This window comes from Parasteatoda tepidariorum, chromosome 1, assembly GCF_982258835.1.
Source record: "Parasteatoda tepidariorum strain Cologne lab strain chromosome 1, Ptep-v5.0, whole genome shotgun sequence".
NCBI lineage: Eukaryota > Metazoa > Arthropoda > Arachnida > Araneae > Theridiidae > Parasteatoda > Parasteatoda tepidariorum.
The window spans coordinates 128,767,046-128,793,207 of NC_141755.1; the positions used below are offsets into that span (position 1 = coordinate 128,767,046).

General features: G+C 29.9%; 1 pseudogene across 1 annotated transcript in view; it reads left to right on the forward strand.

Annotated features, from left to right (window-relative positions):
- The first annotated feature begins 12,053 nt into the window (after nt 1–12,053).
- LOC147816930 (nonsense-mediated mRNA decay factor SMG8-like) overlaps nt 12,054–26,162 on the forward strand; it is a 28,172-nt pseudogene continuing 14,063 nt past the window's right edge. The window contains exons 1-8 of the transcript XR_015431403.1: nt 12,054–12,334; nt 14,801–14,933; nt 15,268–15,294; nt 16,809–16,937; nt 18,444–18,527; nt 19,559–19,626; nt 22,693–22,870; nt 24,712–24,850. The product of XR_015431403.1 is annotated as a nonsense-mediated mRNA decay factor SMG8-like (transcript). The remainder of the gene's footprint in view (nt 12,335–14,800; nt 14,934–15,267; nt 15,295–16,808; nt 16,938–18,443; nt 18,528–19,558; nt 19,627–22,692; nt 22,871–24,711; nt 24,851–26,162) is intronic.

Genomic DNA, 26,162 nt, shown 5'->3' on the forward strand with positions numbered 1-26,162 from the left:
TTGGTTAGTTTTATTTTTCGTATTAATAAGATTTTCTTTTTCCGTACTAATAAGTTCAGTTTTAAATTACCACTTTACAGATAAGACAAATTTGTGAATATTATTATTGAGATTTTATTTGAAATTTGCATTAGGGAAATATTATGATGTTACTTGAACTAGTCTTTAAATACTTTACAGATAGCTATCAAAGATTTCATCAGAACCGAATTTAGTTAATTGCTAAGACACTAGACAAGTATTTAGAAGAATTTCCATGCCTGACAACTTTAAAGAGTATTCATGAACTTTTCTTAGTGAAAAATCGAATTCAAACAAGTAACATCGACTGTAAAATTCTCCCTACTAACAAGAATATGTGCTTTTATCTGATATACATTTGTTTTCCTTCATACTCTTGAGAATTGAGATCCAGATTATGTTCTTCGACGCACAATTTTCATAAAACAGAAAGGGGCTGATCCCCCTTTCGCTGCCTCTCACCAACCCCTATGATTGCTTCGCAATAATTGTTATTTATTGAGATGAAACAGTATTTATTCTAAAGTTAAAATGATTCATTTACATATACGTACTAAAAATAATTCCGTTTGCTTACTCTTGTGCCTCTATTTCCATGTCCAAATATTATCTATTAGTATTATAAATATTTAGATCTATTGGTGAACAGATGTAATTTCTCCAAGTAATCAGTTTTTAAACTAACATTTATACTGTTCAAACATTTTGTTGCTCGAACAAATTTGAGTCCGTGACAATTATTTAATATGACCAAACGGGCGGATAAGTTAAATATCATTTTTGCTTGCATCACATTGTGCATGAAGCTGATCTTTAAGTTCTAAATCATTTAAGGAATCTCGAACTGTATTTATAACAATCAATATATTAATGATTGCAGAAAAGTAATTATAAAACTTTTAATAAGAATACACTTTTTAATAAACTTTATTTTAAAATGTAGTCCAAAATTCCGTTAGAATAATAAAAGAAAATAATTCTCATAGTCTTAAACTCTTGAATTTGAATTAAAAGCGTAATAATAGCAGTAGAGAAAAAGGTTTTAAATTTATAGATATTTATAGAAAAACAATACCTTTGACTTTTTATGCTGATAACAATATGGAAAAACTATATCCTACCACGTGATTTTTCCAGCCAATAAGTGCTCCGACAACAGTGGAAAACTGTCAAAAATTTGTTATATAGATATATTTCATACCTTTTTAAGTTCAAAACGGACGAAAATATATTAAGCATTTTAATTTTTATCATAAAATACAAAATGAGACAGTACTTTTTGCTCCTGTAAAGGTAAAATTTTTAAACAGCGGCTCACTTCCATTTACAAATTTGCTTTCATTTGCAGTTATTTAGATCTAAGAAGCAGTTATTCATCATTTAAACTTATGTAATGTACAAAATCAAATTTTTGAAATATTACAAATTTTTTATTTCGATTTTTTTATTTTAGTATCAAGTACCGATAATCTAACCGATTTTTTAGTAACTACTAAACTGTTTTTAGAATTAAAAATAACAAAATATATTTTTACTTGTAATTATAGAGATTGAAAAATACATGAAAGGAATACCGATGTCCCATCTGCGTCAAAAGTTAAAGAATTATTTTCATTGTGTATTAGAAAGAATAACGGAATTTAGTTTGTTAATCATTTAATTCTTTTTGTTCACTGACATCTCTTTTGAACAAAGTTATTAAATTAAAAAAGTTTTTGCATTTAAAGATTAGATTAATAAAGTTTCTTAAATTTTTAAGCATGTTTAAAACTTTCAAAAACTTTAAAAAAAATTAAAATTTTATGAATAGGTTAAATGGAACAATATTTACTAAATGAAATCAACTGTTCACTCAGTTTCTACAGAATTCTAATTTTCCAAATGCTGAAGGGCTGGGAAGAGACCTTGTCAAAACCTTTACTAAATTTCAATTTTAATTTTCCATTATTATTAGAACGTAATATTTTAGTTCTATAAATTCTCCACTATGATAAGCAATCTACTGACTAAAGTGCACACATTTTCAATAAAGTTAATGAAGTGTTAACTCTTTTATTTTTCATTAAAAAGTATAAAAGTCAAAACAAATGAAAATAATATATTTAACATTTTGATCATTTCTGGTTATGAAATAGAGAATGTCATTTTTTTTTTTTTTTTTTTTGCTGCTGTAAAGGTAAAATTCTTGTACCGCGGCTCACTTCAAAATTTACAAATTTACACTTATTAGAAATTAATTACATCTAAGAAGTAGTAATTCATCATTGAAGTTTCCTTAATTAACAAAATCACTTATTAAATTTTTGACTATAAATGAAAAAATTAAAACTACTATTTGAATTATATATTTCAGAATAGATTTCAGATTATTTAAGATTTTTAGTAAACATTAGACTGATTTTATGATTTATTATACCGAAATATATTTTTACTTGCAGTTACAGTGTCAAAAATATAAAGGGAAACTGTCTCATCTGCGTCAAAGGTTAAGGAATTGCGTATTGGTAGGTTAACAAACTAAGTTCCGTAATTTTATGTAATTCTTTTTATTCATTGAAAGCTCTTTTACGCCTAGTTTCCAAATTTAAAAAGTTTTTGTATTTAAAGATTAGACTAATAAAGTTTCTTAAAGTTTAAAATAAAAACTTTCAAAAAAATTTTGAGTAAAATTTTGTGACTAGGTTCAATAGAACAAAATTTAAAGAATTAACTGCTCAAAGGGTTCCCTTAGTTGCTTTAAAATTTTCCAAATGCTGAGGTGGGGGGGGCGGAGATCTTTTTACAACCATTATTAAATATCAACCCTAATTTTCCATTATTACAGGTAATTTATAAAATGAAATTTTTGAAATATGACTGAATATTTTACACTTGGATTTTATATTTTAGTATAAAGTACCGATTTTTCAGTAACTATTGCATTGTTTTTCGAATTCAAAATATATATTTTACTTTTAAATAGAGAGCTTGAAAATAAGGAATACCGGTGTCCGATCTGCGTCGGTTAAAGAATTTTTCTCATTGTGTACTAGCATGTTATCAAGCTAAATTCCGTTATTTCATGTAATTATTTTTATTCATTGAAAGCTCTTTATGTACCTGGTTATCAAATTTAAGCAGTTTTTGCATTTAAAAATTAGACTACTAAAGTTTTTCGGAACATTTTTAAAACTTTCAAAATCAAAAAAAAAATATATATATATATATGTTTAGTAACATTTTGAGACTAGGTTCAACAGAACAAAATTTACTGAATAAAATCAACTATTTTTGAAGTTCAGGATTTTATTTTCTTTCTTTTTGTACATTTTTCCCCCTTCTATTTTAAAGTGTGGAGACGGTATCGATTTCAATGGCGAAATTTTTAAGCTTCTTAAAATAAGAAAGAAAGAAAAAAGAAAGAAAACATGAAACATAATTCATTGCAATCTAGTACATTTTACAGTTTATTTGATATCACCTTTATGTTTTCTGAAATAAAACATGGAAAATTGAGTTTCCTCATTTTGTGTTTTAAAAATAATTCTTGCCAGTCACTATCGCGCAAGCTGATATTTAACTTCCACTGTTAAATGTTTGCAGTCAGATAAGAAACCTCAAAATGAATATAGAAAACAATGAATGCATCGAAATGAGTTTTAAAAAAAGAATGGTAGTTACATCGCCGCCTTGACGTCACTGACTGAAATCGGAGCGGCACGAGTCTCTTCAAAGGAGTGAGCAGAGAGAGAGAGAGGAAATGAGAGTGGAAAAATCCCAGTGGTGGTCAAATGTATAAACAAGATACCGGTGACCGAGGAGGTTATTAAGGAACATTAAGAGGATGAATGAGATAAGGTTTGTGAGGGAAGGGGACAAAAAGTACCTTGCAGGCGAGAATTCCGACAAGAGAGGAGTGCGCATCACTCTGGGGGGTCCGGAGTAGTGGTAGTATTTTATGAATCCTGGAAACTGTAACTGTAACTATTAAATTTTTTCAGAGTACCTAGCCTGATAAGGCTGTCTGCTCTTTCATCTCGGTTGAAAAGGAGGAGGAAGGGAAGGGGGAGCGTCATATAATCGCATGATTAAGAAATCGCATAGTACATGAGTTAACAAATTTGAACTGGGTTATATAATATAAATCGCAAAATACATATAAAACATTAAATAGGGATGATAATAATACGAAAGATAATAATAAGAAACGGAAAAATTATTTACAATATATACAAGGACTCCTGGAAAGAAAGTAGGAGATAAGGAGCAGGTGGCGAAGGATTGAAGTGACTGATAAATCAACGCTTCTAGGAGAGTGGAATTACCCTGTGAGAAAAGAAATGTAGATTTGTACACAGTTGCAAATTCGGACACCCCCGATATAAAATTTAAAACCAATCCGGTGTAGGCTAAAATATGAGTTTGTTTTCAGAAAGGATTTGAAAGAAAAAAGTAGAACAAAAGAGATAATACCACGTGAGAGATAACAGCGGGGGTTATGTGGAAAGGGATGCTATGTAATTTTTACTTCATAGCAATACTTGTAGTTTGGAATTTTTAACCAGAATATTTTTTTTATTTACGTACAGGATGAATTAAAAAGTCAAGTTAATAAAAGTCCATGTTAGAAGTGATGTCAAAATTGACAGGGTTTTTGGGAAGAAATAAGGTCAGTACCGTAACTTCACCCTTCAGGATTTTCGGCCGGGGCCCATTCTAAAAATGTGTGTACTTCATCTCTTATCGTTATTTTAGCTATTTATGTATCATGTTGTCTAATACAGGGTTATTTATAATTCCCTCCGGGCCGGAACTGGACTATCGCATTGATGTATGCCATGTGACCAAGGGTTCACACATAGAACACCTGTAATGTATGTAAGTAAAACTTGAATAGTTTCGGAATAATTTCACATGTTTCTTTTTTTCATATTCGTCTTCTTTTTTTTACTATAACGCTTCGAAACCCCGGTGGGAATTATGAATAACCCTGTATATTTATGAAAATGACTTACTTGTTCACATATAACTGGGACTACAAAATATTGTAAATTTAACACTAGAATCAGGGCTCGAAAAACAGCCCGTCCGCCCGTCCTCGGCGGTCAAAAATTTCCCGCGGGCAACGAATTTCTCGAATCCGACGTCCGCGTGGACGGCCATTTTCCCGTTAATTTTCGTGATACATTTTCAATTCTTGTTATTAGAATTGATGTTTTCTCTGTCTGGGAGTACTGCAGTGTTTGAAAGGGGCTTTTCAGCAATGAACTTACAGAGAAAAAAAACCCACATTACTTACTGGTCTTAAACAAGAAGCGTTAAACGTAATTATGAACATCTACCTAAATGGAAAACCCCCTTCCGATTTCTATGCAGAAACCTCTGTAAATCATTGGCTTGATTGTAGAACTGGCAAACGTCATGTTTGATTCATTTAAAAAACGCAGTACCCTCGGATAAATTGACATTCCAGATAACTTGACCTTAGTCATTTAAATTATTTCATAAAAGAAATACGTACTAGGTTACTATTATTAACCTAGTATTTCGTTTATTACTGCATAATATAATCCAAGTAACTACTAATTCATTGTGTAAATTTACATAAATGTTTGTAATAAATAAGAGAAAATTATTATAAATGTTTGTAATACATAAGAGAAAATTATATTTTTATTTATTTAGAAGCTACGGGCTAGTTTCAAAGGAGGACGGGTACATTGTTGGGCAAGTCGTCCTCGGGGACGGGTAAAATTTCTGAGTTTTTTCGAGCCCTGACTAGAAAGTAAAATGTTATCCTATTTAAAAAAAAAATTCCTTTTTGGTTACGAAACACAAATAAGTGTTTAAAGACACACCTAAGAATAATTACAAAACACATACTAAATACAGATTTTAAATGGTTTGATACACTTAAGTTTATTGAGAAAGATTATACATCAGTTTGCATTAAAATGAATGTCTGTCATAAAGATTTCACATTTAAAAATTTAGATTATTTTCACTTTTTAAAAATATTTAAAGTAAATTGTAAAGAAAGATTTCGTAGCAATAATTTTTTTTTAAAAAAAGCTATAAAAAAAAAGAAAATTAATGTAAAATTTTAAAAAAATCATAAAATTAATGTTTATAATTTGCGTAAAATATAAATCCATCCATCATTTGAAGCACAACCCACTAAATTTTCTAATCTGTTGTTAATTAATAAAAATTAATAATAAAATCATTATTTTTTTTCTTCTTCAATATTGTTTATTGACCGGGAAACTTTATTTACTTCACCGGATTTTTTTTTTTTTGAGCAGTAAATTTTTAATCAAATCAACTGTTTAATGTGGACCATTCATCAATGTTGGAAATCACGCTCAAGTCACCACTGAAGGGTCAACCTTCATCTATCAAAAGGTAGAATCAATGTCTTATATACAAGGGTATTTAATATTTATAGTGGTAGTTCTTTCCTCTTCAATAAAGCAAGTTGAGACATCCAACTCCTCAAAAAAAAAATTATAATGTAGAGAAAATCCTTTCGGCCACGCCTACTGGTACAAGGTTACTGATATCAATCCAATAACTAGTGAGGAAAGCGAGATCAAAACAACTAAGGATATCGAGGAAAGCTTGAAAATTTTTCTCCTTATCGTCTTACAACCCCTCTTTTTCTTCCAGCCATCAAACGTGTTTTGAAATCTTCAGTCCCGCTTTCTTCTTTAGATTTCGTAATAATTTTTTGTTTTAAATTGCTTTAAAATTAATTTGATTAGTTAGCCCTATTGCGTGTACCTTAGATGATTCTAAAAATATTCATCTTTAAGCCTGGTTATGAGTGAAAATATCTTAATAAAAGGGTAAACATAGAAAAACGCGGTAGTTTAGCGTAGTCAAGACGATAGTTGAATAAAAAATGGCAACTATAACTGCTTTATCTAGTTAAAGCATCTTATTTCTTCTCTCTTTATAGAGTTTCTGGCCAAATCATTAGACGCTGAGATTCTATGTAAAATCTTAACTATCAGGCGATACAGTTGTATTGTTTTTACATGACTTTTTGCACTTGGCTACGGTCGTGTATCAATTGGCTACATTAGAAGAGATATCATATAAATTAGAGGATATATTATATAAATATAGAATATTTATTATAACACATATTATATTATAACAATTAGACCAAATTATTGCACTAGTTTATACTTTTATATTTGAACATACATGTAATGGATTTTTATAGAGGAGATTTGTTACATTTGTATTTATTTTTGACGTATTGCATGACAATGTTAACCCATTGATACACTAACGTAAGCAAGTGCAAACCGGTTTCAGTCACATAAAAATAATAAAACTCTATAATATTTCATTATAATTAAGATTTTACATAGAATCTTACAGTGCGTCGAATTATATGGCCAGGAACTGTATATCAAACAAAGTTATTTACTTTTAAATACTCAATTTTTTCAGATCTTCGCTGGGCCCATATCCAAGAGGTCGTGGGTTCGATCCTCACCGGCCGAAGACTCCCCGTGTAGTAAATGGATACTGATGCACGCTAAATCTGTCGAGTCTCAAAGTCCTCCATGCTCCCACAACAAATCAATACCTCTGGGGGGACTGATCCAGGAGTTTCCCTGTCTTCTGGATTGGTTCAAAATTACAAGGCTACGGAGTTGAACGTAAGTAGTCGTAAACCCATGAAATTGGGTCGGCTGTTCAACGACGGTTATAAAATAAAATAAAAAAATATAAAAGAGAGGCAACTTCAGTTCATTTCAATCAATAAAGATGAAACGTTTTGCTATTACCACATGATATACATGAAAATAAATTATATTTCGACCACCAGGAGATATATCTATAAAGCATTTTTGAAAAATATTTTATTCTGTCCTTGTCTTTCTCCATATAATAGTTAGCACAGGCTTCACTGAAATCGAGGATGGTGTAAAATAAGATATGAATCGGTAACAATATTCTGTATGGCCTACACTTAATGTACAATGTATACTATTGTTTACTTCATCTATAGGTATTCCTCTCTAATTATTATTGATTGCTGGTTTTAAGGGGATCATTTGGTGGACACTTTAATAATTTTTAATACTTTTTGGGTTCAACTGACAATGTTGATACTAATACCAGATCAAAGGTTAGCTGTCGAAATTTCAAAAAATATATACATAAGCTGAGAAATATTTATAAAGCATTTTTAAAAAAATATTTTATTTTGTCCCTGTCTCTCTCCATATAATAGTTAGCACAGGTGTCTCTGAAATCGAAGATGGTGTAAAATACGATATGAGGCGGGAACAATATTCTGTATGGCCTACACTTAATGTATAATGTATACTATTGTTTACTTCATCTATAGGTATTCCTCTCTAATTATTATTGATTGCTAATTATAAGGGAATCATTTTGGTGGACACTTTAATAAATTTTTATACTTTTTGGGTACAACTGACAATGTTGATACTAATGCCAGATCAAAGGTTAGCTGTCGAAATTTCAAAAAATATATACATAAGCTGAGAAATATTTATAAAACATTTTTAAAAAGTATTTTATTTTGTCATTGTCTTTCTCCATATAATAGTTAGCACAGGTGTCACTGAAATCGAAGATGGTATAAAATACGATATGAGGTGGGAAAGAAATTCTGTATGGCTTACATGTAATGTATAGTATTGTCTATTTCGACTATAGGCATTCCTATCCATTGCTTTATAACTATTATTAATAACTGGTTTTAAGGGGATCATTTGGTGGACACTTTCATAGTTTTTTATAATTTTTCGGTTCAAATGACAACTTCGATACTAATAGCAAATTAAAGGATAAGTGTCAAAATTTCGAAAAATATATGCATATGCTGAGAAATATCTATAAAGCATTTTTAAAAAATATTTCATTTTAGCCCTGTCTCTCTCCATATAATAGTTAGCACAGGTGTCGCTGAAATCGAAGATGGTGTAAAATACGATATGAGGTGGGAAAGAAATTCTGTATATGGCCTACATGTAATGTATAGTGTTGTCTATTTCGACTATAGACATTCCTATCCATTGCTTTCTAATTATTTTTAATAACTGGTTTTAAGGGGATCATTTGGCGGACACTTTACTAATTTTTTATAATTTTTCGGTTCAAATGACAACTTCGATACTAATAGCAAATTAAAGGATAAGTGTCAAAATTTCGAAAAATATATGCATATGCTGAGAAATATCTATAAAGCATTTTTAAAAAATATTTCATTCTGGCCCTGTCTCTCTCCATATAAGAGTTAGCACAGGTGTCGCTGAAATCGAAGATGGTGTAAAATAAGATATGAGGTGGGAAAGAAATTCTGCATGGCTTACATGTAATGTATAGTATTGTCTATTTCGACTATAGGCATTCCTATCCATTGCTTTATAACTATTATTAATAACTGGTTTCAAGGGGATCATTTGGTGGACACTTTAATAGTTTTTTATAATTTTTCGGTTCAAATGACAACTTCGATACTAATACCAAATTAAAGGATAAGTGTCAAAATTTCGAAAAATATATGCATATGCTGAGAAATATCTATAAAGCATTTTTAATATATATTTCATTTTGGCCCTGTCTTTCTCCATATAAGGTGTCATATAAGATGCCATTCACAGGTGTCGCTGAAATCGAAGATGGTGTAAAATAAGATATGAGGTGGGAAAGAAATTCTGCATGGCTTACATGTAATGTATGGTATTGTCTATTTCGACTATAGGCATTCCTATCCATTGCTTTATAACTATTATTAATAACTGGTTTTAAGGGGATCATTTGGTGGACACTTTAATAGTTTTTTATAATTTTTCGGTTCAAATGACAATTTCGATACTAATACCAAATTAAAGGATAAGTGTCAAAATTTCGAAAAATATATGCATATGCTGAGAAATATCTATAAAGCATTTTTAATAAATATTTCATTTTGGCCCTGTCTCTCTCCATATAATAGTTAGCACAGGTGTCGCTGAAATCGAAGATGGTGTAAAATACGATATGAGGAGCTAACAAAATTCTGTATGGCCTACATTTAATGTATACTATTGTCTACTTCGTCTATAGGTGTTCCTTTTTAATTATTATTGATTGCTGCCAATTATTAATAATTTTTTATAATTTTTGGATTCAACTGACAACGTTGATACTAATACCAGATCAAAAGTCAGCTGTCGAAATTTCGAAAAATATATGCATATGCCACTAAGAAATATATATAAAGCATTTTTAAAGAATATTTTACTGAATAGACCCCTGGATCAGTACAGCCAGAGATATTGATTTGTAATGGGAACTTGGAGGACATTGTGACCTCGATAGATTTAACGTGCAGAAGTCACTATTCGAATGGTAATATTAGATCAAAATTTAAATCATAATTTTAATACTAAAACTTTTTAAAGCATCAGGTCCTCTTAACGCTGCAAAAGCGAAGAGATACACAGCGGAAATATTCTAAGCACTTTCAGAAAACTGCATATTGGCGATCGATCGAAATCGGCTACAGGTGGCGCAGAGCTAAACTGTCTACCTTTCCCCCAATGGTAGGCACTGAATTTTAATATTTGCCTATGAAGATGCCGGAATTGTTACTCATTTAACGTTACCCAGTGGGCACCTGTGAACCAAAGTCACGAAGGCGAGCAACATTGCCCATAAACTGTCTACCTATTGGAGATCGAAATGGGCTGCAGGTGGCGTAGAGTAGAACTCTGTACCTATGGCAACACTTCACATGCTTTCCTCATTAGCGTTTGGAAAGTTACAGAGGAAGGAAGAAGGTTAGTTTCTCTCTTGATTTTCATATAGATTAGAATCTTTTAGCTTTGAAAACTATATGGAACTGAAAACTGCATTAAAAATAGTTCTGAAGAAAGGTATCACGAAAATTTTAAAAAGTATTTTTATTACATAAAAAGGAAAAATATTAAGAAAAGGGAAAATATCGTAGTACATTCCTATACAACTGAAAAGAGGGAGAGAGGGAAGGGAGAAGGGCTGAAGGCATGAAACCGATCTCTCCCTGGCGTATCCAAGTGTTGCGATCGCCAATGACAACACTTTACATGCTTTCACCATTACATTAGGGTGTGATGAGTCATTGGAGAAAGAAGCCGTTAGCTAATTTTAAATTAGGGAACATTATATGGAATCGAAAACTACATTGAACATAGTTTTAAAACAAAGCATCGTGGAAATTTTGAAAAAAATATTTTTGTCAATGAAATCAACAAATTTTAAGAGTTGGGAAAATATCGTAGATATGTAGTAATATGTATATACGTGCGTAGATATGTATCAAAATATCGTAGAGCAACTGATAAGAGAAGGAGAGTGAAGGAGGATGGTCAAGCATGCCTTTATCTTAGCGTGTGGAGGGTCATAGGAGAAGGAAGTACATTAGCTTCAGTCTTGATTTTCAAATAGATTAAAAAATTTTGCACTAGGAAATTGCATGGAACTGAAAACTACATTGAACATAGTTCCAAAAAAAAAGCATTATGGAAATTTAAAAAAATATTTGTGGTAAATAAATACGAAAAAATGTTAAGAAAGGAGAAAATATCGTAGTACAGTCCAATACAACTGAGAAGAGGGATAAAGGGGAGGGATTGAAACATGGAATCGAAAGGTGTTCTTCCCAAATTACGTGTCCCGCAGCAGACTGATCGTTAAGACACGGTTCCCAGCAGATCACCGAAGTCAAGCATCACTGGCTGCGGTCAGTGTGGGGGTGGGTGACCACTTGGATCAGCCTGCGTAGGGACCGAGGGTGTGCGGTATTAGTCCTCGTTAAACTGTTCTACCGTAAAGTGCACGACTTCACGCGCAGGTCGTCGGGCTACCGAAGCGGGGGTGCCATACCCTCCGCAGAGGATCAAAATTGTGATGGCATGTCTTCGGATCATCCTCCGGGATGTTTCCCAGACCGTCGCCAATAGCCCATAGTGCAGCTCTAGTGCAACGTAAATTAACAACAACAGCTCTAGTGTGACGTAAATTAACAACAACAAAACCAGTGTTGTTTGACTTCGGTAATCTACTGAGACAATTGCCATCGTTAACTTTCAGTGAAGAACACATAACTGGAGCAGAAATAAACAGGCGATAGCTTCAAAACAGTATTTTCCTCTTTGCAGCAATTTCAGATGTGTTGTTATTAACCGATGAGGTGTTTCTGGTTATTTAAATTTTACTACTTTTAAAAAGAATATTAGAAGATATTTATGATGTCAACTCCAACAGAGGAGGAAAACACTATAGATTTTAGTTTATTTGATCTAGTCAATAAAGATTTAAAGTAAGGCGTGCTTTTAATTATTTTTTAAATTGCTTGAAAGTAATTCAATTATTGATCTCTGCTGAAAATTTTTTAAAATGAAAATTGGGGTGATTTCGTAATCAGTATCTTCATAATAATTTCGCCCTAAAGTTCTTTGTTGCCCTTCTAATCTTGAATAAGAATAATAGAATTTCCGTAAACATAAACATTGGTGGTTCTAAGTATATTGAAGCATTCTTTCCAAAAAAAGATGTAAATAATTATTGTGGTTCCTGATCAGAGTACCGCAGAAAAATCTGAGAATGTTATCAATCTGGAAAACCTGATAGTCTTATCAAAATACTTCCAAGAAAGGAGAAAGTGATATTTTGTGCTATGTACACTACAGCATAAAGCACAAATTAACGAACTTAAATTCTCATACTATAGTTTCAACTCAATTAACAAGAACCTTAGGATAGTTCTTTTAAGAATCAGAATTTTGTAACATAAAAATATTATAATTTTAAGGCTTAATTGAAGTAATTTTTTTATGCACTTTTAATAAATTTTCCTTTCAATGTTAAAAGGTACATGATTATGGTACAATGTTAAAAGGTAAAATTTTTTAAATTTAATATTTTTTCTAGACACATTGTTGTAATGATATCTCTGCAGAAATGGTTTTATTTAATAACCGTGGTTGAACAGCTGCCTAATTTTTTAGTTAACGACTACTAACGTTCAACTACGTAGCTTTGTAATTTTGAACCCAATCCAGAAGACAAAAAAATGCCTGGATTAAGTATTGGTAGAAATTTGCATTTCTGAAGGACATTTTATGGAACTAATCATTTTGCGGTTTTTCACAGTTAGCCTCACTACAAGGAGACTTTAACCCATAATCCGTCTACCACTGAGGATATTTTATGTCTGCACGGTAGCCTGTGCAAGTCGGATGCGTAATTCATTTTGACCAGCCATGGCTGGCATTAGAAGACAAACGCTCTATCCTCTGAGCCATCACGGCTCTGCACCCCTACATTTAACCAAAACAGAAAATAATATGCCTTCGCTAAATCAGTTGTCTTCTCTTGTATGAATTGTTTACCCTTTAGTTTTTAAAACCAAGTAGTAGCTCATGAAAAACAAAAAGTCAGAATCATACAATTTAAACTATAAAACTAGTAGCCTATTCCATGTAAGTTGGCTCGAGCAGATACTGATCTGGAAATATCTCACTTTATTGGAAGAAAAAAAAAATAGATTAACAATATGAAATATTGTGACCCCACGTAATTCAGAATTACCCTGTTTCTGGGGCAAATAATGATCATCTAAGTCAGTGACTTCCAAAGTGGTCTATATCGATCCCCAGGGATCGATGATAACCTACGAGAAGTTCATGTCAAGTGGAAAAAGAATTGAGGGTCGTTGAAATGAAGATGGGGATCAACGATAGTGGATCTCATATAAGCAGGTCGTAACTTTTAATTTTAGCATTTCATGAATGGACTAATCAGCATGCACTGATAATGCATAATTACTTACATTATACTACCTTATAATATGAAGATATATATCTATCTACATTCTACATAATTTATAAAAGTAGCTATGAAGTAAAAATTTTATTAAAATTTAAGTTATTAGGATTATTTTTTGATATACGAAACTGAATTATTATAAACTAGCAGTTGCCTGCAGCTCCGCCCGGGTACGTTTTTATTTTCGCTGCGTGTATGGTTTTGTAACCGGCAGTAACCGGCTTAATAAGCAAACCGGCAGTACACTACTACGGTTTTGTATACAAACTTATTTCCCCAATTATAATATTAGTAACGGAGTACAGGTTTTATAGTGCACTATTTTATTCCATTTACATATTAATTAAATTAGTTTGAATTTAATTAATAAATGCATAAAATTAATGTGTGTTTTTTTCTTAAGTTTTTCGCACTACACTTCATAACAGTTAGAAATTTAAATCTTTCACAGTAAATAGCACTATACCAGCTGTCAAAAATGTATTTAAAGTTGATGAATTTACAAAAAATCAATATCAGGTAAGCAGGGGGTCTGCCCAAAACTGAAAAACATGGCAAGGGGTCTACGGGACAAAAAAGTTCAGGAACCACTGATCTAAGTTTTATTTTTTTTTAAAATTATCATAATTTTTTTTTTAAATTTGAGACTTGGGCAAGAAACCTTGTACACTTTAATAAATTACAACTACATTTACTTAATAATAATTTTTTGTTTAATCTAATAAAATAAGTATTTTTAAAACTACTATCTGTATTTTCCACTTTGAAGATGGGTTTCTAAAAGTGCACATTTCCATAAAGAAAGCAGTTTTCATGACTGAATTTATTTTTCTTAAAAGTTTAAAATTGCTGCTACTTGAAAATCTATATAATGCTGTTTTACTTTTTCATTGCATTTTCTGAACATGAGAATTTATCTGGAAACCATTGTTACTAATAATTTTTATTTTATGTTTAGAAAATTCTTTTTGGAAGAAAAAGTAAAAAATGAGAAAGTTGTGGTGATATCATTATTTGGCAAGACTTCCCTGAATTCATCTCAATTTAAGGAGCATCTCATTGCTGAGGCTTTGAATAAACATATTTTTGAGGTTAATATTAAGTCATTTTAAAATTAAGTGTAATATTCATATATTCATTTTCGAAATTATTTCCTTAAAGAAAATCTCAAGTAGCTTTTTATATTATAGAAATTTACTATTAGTGTCATTTAAGTAATTATAACTCTAAAGTGAACAGTAATTACTTTAAATTTACCAATGTCAGTTTAATATTTCATTGTACTTATAGTTTATAGTTCTTTTTTTTACTCATTAATCAGTTTGTGATATCTAATCTGATTAATATGCTGTGTTATGGTGAAATCTTTTTTAATGTGTAATTTATTAAGAATAGTACTTAATTGTTATTTTTTTTATTCTTTAGAATGAAGAAGCTTGTCAGTCTACTTCTGTAAGAAAATGTTTATTAATTTATACTAGTTTGGCGATCCACTGTGTAATGTATAGTAATTTTATTTGTAGTTTTAAAAAATGCAAAGAATATCATTAGATGGAGATAGTCAATGTAGAAATGTAACTCTCCCTGTGGCAGAATTTTTTTAGGTTTTCTGCGACAAAGACTCTCTAGCGCTAATATCTTTCTACAAGATACTTTCAATAATAACAAAGATGTAGGTTACAAATGTAAGATAACAAAAATGCTGTGTTTACAAAAAAAAAGCAATGTTTTTTTTTAATTGATTTATGTAATATTTTTTTATTCTGATATTATAGGCGATATACTTTAATTTTGTTGGGGGGAGAAGCATACTAATTCTTTTCTTTACAAACTGGGAATTCAATTTTTATTTTTGTATTTTTTTTAAAAAAAGGTGACCACTCAAAGAGCATTTGATATTTAGGGAAGATATTTCAGCTATACTAAACTATTTCATTTACTATGGCATTATTTAAATTTGTTCAGCTGTTCCTTTTTTTCCCTCAAAATTTTAATTAAGACTAGCATAGTTAGTTGAATTTAGCTACACACAAAAACAATGATTTTGTTTCCTCATAATATAGTGTGTATAATATGTACAGGGAAAACACAGTTAATTTTTTTTCTCCAAATTTGAGTGGCAACCCTACATTAACATTGATTGAGCATCATTATCGTCAGTTAAAGTATGGCAATGCTTATTTTTTGTTGAAAAATCTGGCTATGCACCCTATTTCATCCAAAAGCTGACGCTTACCATAAATTCTTAAGATAAGCACTTTTGTGTAATTATTGTGTAATAAAACCTTTGTTTAAAGTGAGAGAAACACATTTAATAAATGAAGTTTTGATTGCATATTTAAAAAAAAAATTTATTCACGCATTATTTCAACTATTAGTATTTTATTTTTTGTCTTTTTTGTGTAATACTTTGTCTATTAAAACATTTATAATCTATATCTTTTTTACAGAATTGCCACTCCACAGGGAAAATACAGGGAATTTAAAAATCACCTAAAATAACAGAGAAAATGCTGTAAATTTTTCCTTACAAACTGGGAATTTTACTTCTTATTTTTGTCTTTTGAAAAATTCAGAACTCTCAAAAAACAATCTATGGGATATTTAAAGATAATAATTCAGCTATTATTTCATTTATTATACCATTAAGTATGTTCAGCTGTTCCTTCTTTTTCCTCAAAGTTATACCAGCAATTTAAACTAGTATAGTTAGCCCAAAATAGCTCACAGAGGTGAACAATAATTGTGTTTCTTCTTAATATATTGCATATAACATGTGCCAAAAAAAATTTTTCTTCCAAATTTAAGTGGCAACCCTGTTTTAAAAAACTTAAAATTTTTTTTTAAAATTAAGTTTGTCAATTCGTTTCAATAATGCTCTCAATAATTATTTGAAATGTATATTTTTATTAATATAAATTTACAGTCATTCATAACCATCATAATACTGATCTTTTACTTTCAAGAGGAGTTGTGAAGTAAAAGGATATTACGATCCTTCTGTCAGCGCCATATTTCTTCAAGCAACTGGCATATCTGATACAAGTGTTTTAGTTCGTAAATGTAAAGAGTTAGGAACAGAGTTGGAAACAAAGGTAAAAATCAAAATTTGTGTTTTAATTTACTTCTTGTTTTATTTTCACTCACTTGGTTTATTGATAACTAAGCATATATTTTAATTACTTTTCGGGGTTTTTTCCCAACCCTTTTAAATATTGACTAAGTTGTTCTCAGTGATAAATTGTCAGGATTTGCTGTCATCGATTGCACAGCTCTAGTGTGACCTTAATAATCAACCTTAATTAGGATAGATTTAGTAGAAATATTTCGTCTAATATTAATACCAAGGCAGTAAGAGAATTAAAAAAAGATAACTTATCAACATTTTTATTTATAATGGCACCTATATTAATATTGGGTTAATGCATAAGTTCCCACGTTTGTTTTTTTTTAAATTTTTTATAACTTAATTTTTTTACATAAAATAACAGCAATTTAATCAATAAGGTACTCTTCATTGTTGTTTACGCCTTCCTCTCAACATTCAACTAGTTTTTCGATGCCTCTTCGACTCTCAAAAAAGTCGTCCAACCAAACCCATAATTCGATGTCAGTATTGAATGAAACGCCACGTGAAGCATTTGAGCAGCTCTGTGCTTGCTCTCTCTAGCAGCTTCTGTGGCTTTGGCACCGCGATTAAGCGCAAAATGAAGGTGGCGTCGGAAATTGCTCATTTTTGTCAACTTGACACTCCATTGCTTTAAAAAGTAACAAAAATAAAGTCAACAAAAAGCGAAATACACTATTTTATAGAGTGAAAAATTCTCTTTTGAATAACACAAAAGATTATGCCAAAACATTTCCTTTTCAGCGCAAATTTTTTAAATTAAACAAAGTGCGGGAACTTGTGCATCAACCCAATAAAACATGTATATTAATTATCATTAAATTTGCTCTTATTCCCTTTTCAACGGTTCAATATCCAGGGGTGAGCTCAGGCTTTCTCCAGACATTCCTACTTTTCACAACTTATTAGACTCTTGAGTCATGATGGCTTCCAATGAAGTGAACCAATTATTAATATTTTTTTGCTCACTCTGTAATTTTATATTTCTCTCTTCTATCACTTAAAATAGTGTGGCTTTATTAAATTTTACAATATGAGTTAATTAGGCCGGGATAGCATGGTTAGTAGTCCAAGAGTTCTTGGGTTTGATCCCCCCCGGCCAAAGACTCCCCATGTAGTAAATGGTGACTGATGCACGGTAAATCTGTCGAGTCGCAAAATCTTTCATGTTCTCATAACAAATCAATACCTCTGGGGGTACTGATCCAGGAGTTTCCTTGTCTTCTGGATTGATTCAAAATTTACAAGGCTGCAGAGTTGAGCATTAGTTGTCGTAGACCCAAAAGTGGGTCAGCTGTTCAACAACGGATATAAAATATTAATTAATTCGTAGCTTGATTTTTCCAGTACAACTTTTAAAAAAGTAATAGAAACATACCTTAATCTCTTTAAGTAGTTGACATTTTAATGTTTAAACAAAATAAGTTTTTTCTTTCATGTATCAATAAATAAATAATTAAGTTTATATTTTTAGAGCTTCTTAGAAGTATGGAGTGATTTGCATTTGGATTTTGCTGAAATATTACTTACTCTGTTCTGTGTTTCTCATATAATCATTGTAAGTATAAAACATTTTTTTTTTGCTTCTTTATCGTCTATTTAATAAAAAAAAATAATTTGCGTGTCTGTCCAACTGTGTATCAATCCTATAACTAAAAAATCATTTGTGTTGAAGTTTTGGAATTTTTAAAGTAGGTGTAAAGAGGAACTCCCTCGAGCCTAAAAGTTTTCCTAAAAGGTCAATCAGTTTGTTTGAGAAGGTCATTTAAAAAGTGAATTTTTCATATTGTTTCAACATTAGACATTGCTACAAATTAATCTGTATACAATTCTTTTTCAAACATTAAGAGATAACATCTCTGATGTTTGCTTGCGTATAGCTCTGTTTGATCAAGAGCCACATTTATTGCATACACTTAGTTCATTATTTTTACTCATTATGTAAAGTAAGCTTAAGGATCAATAGCATGTAAAGGTTTTGTCACCGTTTTAGTATTTCTTCTTAAATTATCTGAAACCACATGTTTATTTTGTTTAATTAGGCTTTTGAAAAATGGTTCTATAAAATTGAATAGTTTAAAATTAATAGTAGTTGAAATAAAAATATCATGTTAAATATTAAAAATCAGAATAATTGTGAAAATTGTTTGATTTTAGTGTACTATGAATAACATGAGTTAGAACTAGATGATGCTTAAATTTTAGCTTGATGGGATAAACTTATGAAATCATGTTTTGCATAATATAATACAATCTAATATAATAATTTGCTTAATCTTACAGAACTGAAGATAATAAAAAATAAATAAAATTGTGCAATTATTTTAGCTTTATTAAATGTGTCAATGTATGCCTTTCAGCTTGAAACAATATTTTTATATACCAATTAATTAATTACTTACTTTCTTTTTTATTTTCTACAGGCAATCAAAGATCAGGCAGTAAGTAAAATCTAAAAAAAAGTAGCATCTAATTAACCAATGTTCTTTTTTTATTTAAACTATTTTATTCCTTTCAACATACTTAGTTTATGTATCGTTTTTTTTTTTAATTGAAGAACTTAATTTTTTTCTCAAATCTTTTTTTCAGATAACACATCCAAAAGCAGGTTTTGATGTTAGCTACATCTAGCTTTTCAGAGCTCTAGACACAATTAGGTATTCTTATTTCATTTCTTTTTTCAATATGCAGTACTTATATGCTTAAATCTGGTTATGGCTGCTCAAGAATCCAATAAAATAAAAAGATAATTAATCGTATTCAGCAATCTATAAAAATTTAATCTACGAGATTCACCCTATTTTAATCCCGCTATCTCCACGGAAAGTAAAGGACAATTTTTAAATGGAGAGTGGTTCATGTGGGATTTCGATAAAGAGATTATTTTAATCACTTGCGTGATATTTTTTACTTTCTTTAGTTGAAGGCATGAAAATGGTGGACATTAAATTTCTGACATAATATAAAGCCATCTGATGAATAGGCAGGCATATCCTCTGGAACCTGTAATTCTCTAGCTAGAAAAAAAAAGTAGCTCTCATGAAAATTCATGTCAAAAGTATTAAACCAAATATAATTTTTTTTTTGTATTTATAACAGGAAAAAAATGAAAATAATTTTAAGTATCAAATTAAATTGCTGCTTTTCCTTGATGTAAGTGTTGGATCAGTTTTAATTAAAAGCATTAATGTTAAATATAGCTCTGTTTGATTACTCTGTATTATTGTTTTACCAATCAATTGATGAGGTTCTTATAAATGTACAAAGAAACAGACTACCCTAAGTAACTTTTGATCTAATGATCAGGGCTCAATTTTAATGGTTCAAAGGTTTGACCTCAAATATGATAAATAATTAGTGCAGATATTATTATTTTAACATACAAAATCAGACACAAAAACATACTTTCTGTGAATAAACATAGCTTTTTTCCAAGGGATTCATATTTCTGCACTCCGTAATGTTAATTTTACATTTTGCATATTTCACCATAGCTCAATATAATTCCATGCAATATATAACTTTTAGTAAATATTTATTATTTTATTTAAAAGTGGAAAATATTTTAAATTGTAAGCTATAAAATTTTTTACATATTTTTAAAGATTATAATTTTAACTGAAAAAATACAAAATTTGTGAGAAATCGATTGAATAGTTCCTGAGAAATCGAATTTTGAAAAAGTTGTATGTTTTAAATTTGATTTATCAGTAACTATTCAACTGAATTTGCTCAAATTTTGTATTTTGCTGAAAAGAGTTATCAGATAAAAATCCAGGCTCTTGATAAAAATTTTCATATATTTTCTTACTACCTTCAAATCAAACATATAGTTCAAAATTATATTATTCGATTATATATGTCTGCATTTTTTAATACAGTTTAACCTGTTTATCTGGAATCTCACGGGAAAGGCAAAACAATTTGAGATAAAGAGGTTTCGAGTTATGCAGGTACTTTAAAAATATTTAATTTAATTAAGAAATTCTATTAAAAGTGCTTTAATTGTTTTTAGTAGAAAAATATAGGCATTTCTTCAAATTACTTATACCACATATATTTACATAACATCTATTTACATAATATTTTTTTAACATACATTTAACACTGAAAGTAATTTTTAAAAGATTTTTGATGTATAACTTTATTTGTTTCAATTATTCTTTTAAAGATTAGAAAGAGAGCAAAGCCCAAATAGATAACATTTTCCTGGGATTCAAGAATATTTTATTAGAATTCTACAGCTTTTTTCTACCTCTGTTGCATTCACTTTTGGTTCATTAATATGATCTTCAGCTTCTTCCTCATCATCTGATATTCCTTTGACATTATCTATGATTTCTGCATCTGTCAATGTTCCGCAAGTTGCCAGGCAGTTGTTCACTTGTAAAATTCTTCAAAATTAATGTCAACATTAACTCCAGATTTTTTTGCATTCCATTCTGGCAAATCTGGCACTGTATTTTCAGCATTACCAATGCATACCAACTGTTTTCTACAGTTCACTTTAAAACTCCTAATTATCCTTTGATCCATTGGTTGCAATTTTGAGGTGAAAATGAATTTTTAACTTTCATATCTATGTTGAAAAGCTCACCCCTGGTGGTCTGGTCACTACTCATTAACTTAATGTCAGAATCATTGTATTCTTTTCTAGTTAAAGAAAGTGCAGGGATAGTGATTGAAATTCCACGAAACACCCCAACCAGTTCATCCCTACCTCCTGTGTGTTCACAAAATGCATCTCTGTAGCAAGTTCTACTGATAAAGAAAACTTTGACATTTGTACTGTAATATTAGAAATTCGAGAAACGGAGGATTTGAAGGGGAAAAAATTTGAGATAAACATGAAAAATACATTGATTTTAGCCAGTAAATGTAGAGAATTTTAGAAATATCGAGATATAGGGGTTTTCAAGATAAACAGGTTCAACTGTATAAGTAATTTAATAGTTATGATGCTGTTATAGGCCTTACATATTTCCTAGCTTTTAAAATTTCTTTAATTTTATGGTTTAATTTTTTTTTTTTAATCATTCTTAATTTTCTTATAATTAAAATAAATCAATTATTTAATTTTTATCTCATTTTATTAAACGCAACTTTAAATATTCTTATTATTTTCTTAACAATCAATGTGCCTTTTAATTTAATACGAAGGTATAACTCATTAAAAGAGTGTTAAGTTAAATATTCTATTTTAAGTACAAAAGAAATTTTCACTATTACCAATTCTTCGACGGTAATAGTATCAAATGTCATGATTCAAAAATAGATCATCTCAAATAATGTATCTTATATTTACCTAAATTTTGGTTTATAATTTTTTAAGAATTTTAACCTTTGTTTTGCAAATTAAATATTATCTTGAGCTTGTATTATCCCACTGGCAGTTTAGCAAATGAGTAAGATTGGGAGGAATGTTTTTCTCCTATATAGTAACATGTAAAAACAAGTTTTGCTATGCGGAGAAGACTGCACATTAAAATGCGACTTTTTACATGCAGAACTGTCAGTGGGTTAAAAGTCTAAGTGGGTTTATACTTTTTAAAACTGTGCGTTAGCCCATCTGTTCTGGGCATGTTTTTGACAGACATAGTCGGCTCAAATTTAATGCCATTGAGTACATGTCTGAATATTTTGTCGTTGTTTAGTGGTTGTTATTTTTACTATCTTGCGATATTGTATTTCATGTGTGATAGTTTTTTTCCTTCTTCTTTCAGATTGAAAGCATTGCCCTGGTTTAAAGAAGTTCTATCCGATTTGAAACTTTCTGCAGAATGGATACAGAATGGAAGACCATGCTCTCCCCGTGTTCTGTTTGTGTTCGAATCTTCTCCTTTGTACACTCCACCCGACAATTTGACTTCTGGCGAATTTTCAACAAGACCAAAACCAAAAGTATGTTGTTAAAAAATTACTGGCATCCAGCTTGCACTGGCCACAGTACTGACGTGAAATATCCTCACTGGTAGACGGATCATGGGTTAGAGTCCCCTTGCCATCAGGCTAACTAGGGGAGGTTCTTGTATTCTTCCTCTCAATGTAACGCAAATGTGGGTTAGTTCCAGCAAAAAGTCCTCCACAAAGGCAAATTTATCCCTGTACTTGATTCAGGAGTTCCCTTGTCTTCTGGATTAGGTTTAAAATTACAATGCTACGAAGTTGAACAATACTAGTCATAAACCCAAATTTGGTTTTTCTGTTCAAGGACGGTTATAAAATAAAAAATAACTTTAAGAGGCTTGGTATGGTTTTGCATTTATTTTCAATTTAAGAACTTTATTTTCTTGAAGGACAGATATTTTTTGGAATTTTTTTCGCAAAATTAAAAACAAGATTCTAGCTGAAGGACCCAATTTATCATTATTTTAGATTATCATGATTATGAGTAGATTCTCATAATTTCATAAAAAAGGGAATTTTTATAAAAATTCTGGTTTAAGCCCGGATAATTAATAGTATTCAATTTCGTTTACTTAATTTATACTTGCTTGTTGTTCATTTATGCTATATTCATGTTGTCTCCCAGTAGAATAGCCAATTCTCGTTTGAAGTTTTATGTGTTATGTGGTCATGTACAAATATTATTTTTTTAAATTTCTATAGGAGCAATCCCCTCTCAAAAAAACTTGAGCACTCATTGGAGGATGAAATTTATAGAATATTGAGAAAAAGCAGAGTTATAACTAATGTCAGGTATTTAATTTCTATCAATATTTTCTTTGAAATCTACAGTGAACTTTTTGGTTCAGTCAACACGTTATGTTAAGTTTGTAATTTAAATTACTGAAAGTGCAAATTGATCAGAAATTTTTTTTTAAATGTATTATATGCATATTTTATTATTTTTTTGTCACTTTTTTTATTAAACTTTTACAACGTTAAATTTGATTTTAATGCACTTATTTTAAAGTTAACAAAAAATAAATAAATAAAAAGTTAAAAAAGAAATTAATTATAGCAACAAATCAATATATTTCCATTTCAATAATAATTGCACTAAAAGTAATCAAAAAACTAAAATGATAATTGCACTAATTATAAAAAATTAAGTAAGTCTATTTCAAGATTGTTTGCAAACATCAGATATTTCGAATTAAAAAAAAAGAAAGGAAGTATATGATAAAGTGAAAATTTGTTTTTTCTGCTCAAAATTATAATTTCTACTTTAATATATTAATATTTTCTTATTAATATTTATATATTAAATATATAAATAAAATATTAATCTGAAATTAAATATTATTTATTAGACTATATCTATATTTTAAATTAATATTTTAAATATTCTTTAAATACTATATAGCCAATAAGTCATGCATTGCCATAGATTATATACATATAGAATATTTATCATATCAGGTTTTATATTATTATATTGTAATAATTAGACCAAATCATTAGACGCATTGTAGTTTTTCAAAAATTACATGTTTTGCAAGATTTTGCTTGCAATACTCTTATATTTAAACATACATGTAATGGGCTTTTACTCAGGTGATTTTTTAATATACTTCCTATTTGTATTTATTTTTTAACGTATTGCATTACAATGATAACCCATTGATACACTAATGTAAACAAGTGCAAACCGGTTTCAGTTGCGTAAAAGCAATAAAGCTGTATAGTATCACCTGATAATTAAGATTTTACTTAGAATCTTATAATGTGTCTAATAATTTGGCTTAGGGACTGTATATATATATACACACATATATTTATTACATAAATGTTAATTTTGCAATGGAAACTCTCTGTTTGCGGTTCCTGCTAATCAAGAGTTTGTCTACATATTCTCCACAAAGCGATATCTCTCAGATTTTATTGGATTCTTTTTGTCTCAAATAAGGTTCCACTGCCAAAGGGCTAAAGACTTGGGTATGACTTTCATTTAATTTCGCTTATTAAACTTCTTTTTTTACGGAACAAATGTCTTCGAAGTCAACCTAATTTACAATAATTATTTCTTATTATCTCTTGTAACATTAAACTTTTTTTAACACTTGACTATACATGTTTTATAAAAGTAAAGGGTAAATCACCTAGAAAAAGTGAAGTGCCTCATTGCTGAAGAAAACAACAGCATTTGCTATAGATTATTATTAAAAAATGTTTTGTTATTTTTGCAATTTCTTAATTTTACAACAATTTTTTTTTCTTTTTTTTTTTTAAATGCAATTGTAAAAGTTTTTTTGTTGTAAAAAGACTTCTTTCATGAATTATTCTACTTCTTGTTCTGTATTTTACTATAAATTTCATATTTAAATTGCAATATAATATTTATTTCCGTTTTTCATTGGTAAAAAAAGGAGACTACTAATTTTTGTGTATAAAATAACTATGTAATTAATTCAGGATTTATTTTCTGGCTTACTTTTTTCCTTGAAGACCACCTATTCTAATCCTAGGAGACCCTATAGTTTGTCTAAAGTAAGAACTCCCCTAGCTCATTTGTCTAGACCCGTGGCAGTGACTATGGTAACGAGGTATAACTATTTCAAATATGGGTGTGGGGTCATTATTTAGGACAGGTTTCGGCTCTGGTCAGCGGGAGATAGGGAAACTTTTTTTTCTCCAGTCTACTACCCCGTGACAGAATCACGGCGACATTGTCGCAGAATGTTACAGAGTTCTTGCAGAAATTCTTTTGAAAAGGACAAATATTGAGTTTTCTCGTAAATTTGTCTCGTGAATTCCACGTAATGTTTGAATCATACATTTAGATAATCACTTTTGGATGCGCTCAATTCACGCAGATAGTATCGTAAATCGATGTAATGTTTTGATTGAAGTTTCGGTAGTTATTGATTTTCACGTGGTTTGAAACAATCTGAAATTTTTCATATTGTTTAATATTTCAAATAATATGAAAATTTTGAATCATGTATTTGAGTATTTGATTTTTAAGGCAGTAATACTATTGAATTTTTAGCAGTTATTGCTATTGATTTTCTCCATAGATTTTAAATCCGATATTTTATGTACGATATTATTTATTACAACCTAATCTTGCAACGAAACACGGTTTTGAGGAGACCGATTTGAGTGAGTTCGTCATTGAACTTTTTTTCGGCAACGGATTTCATGATTTTAATTAATTTTTTTATTGTGATTATTATTTACAAAATGTGACAAGGAAAATAATTAGTGTATCCCCCATCCAAAAAATACAAGAATATCACCATATTAG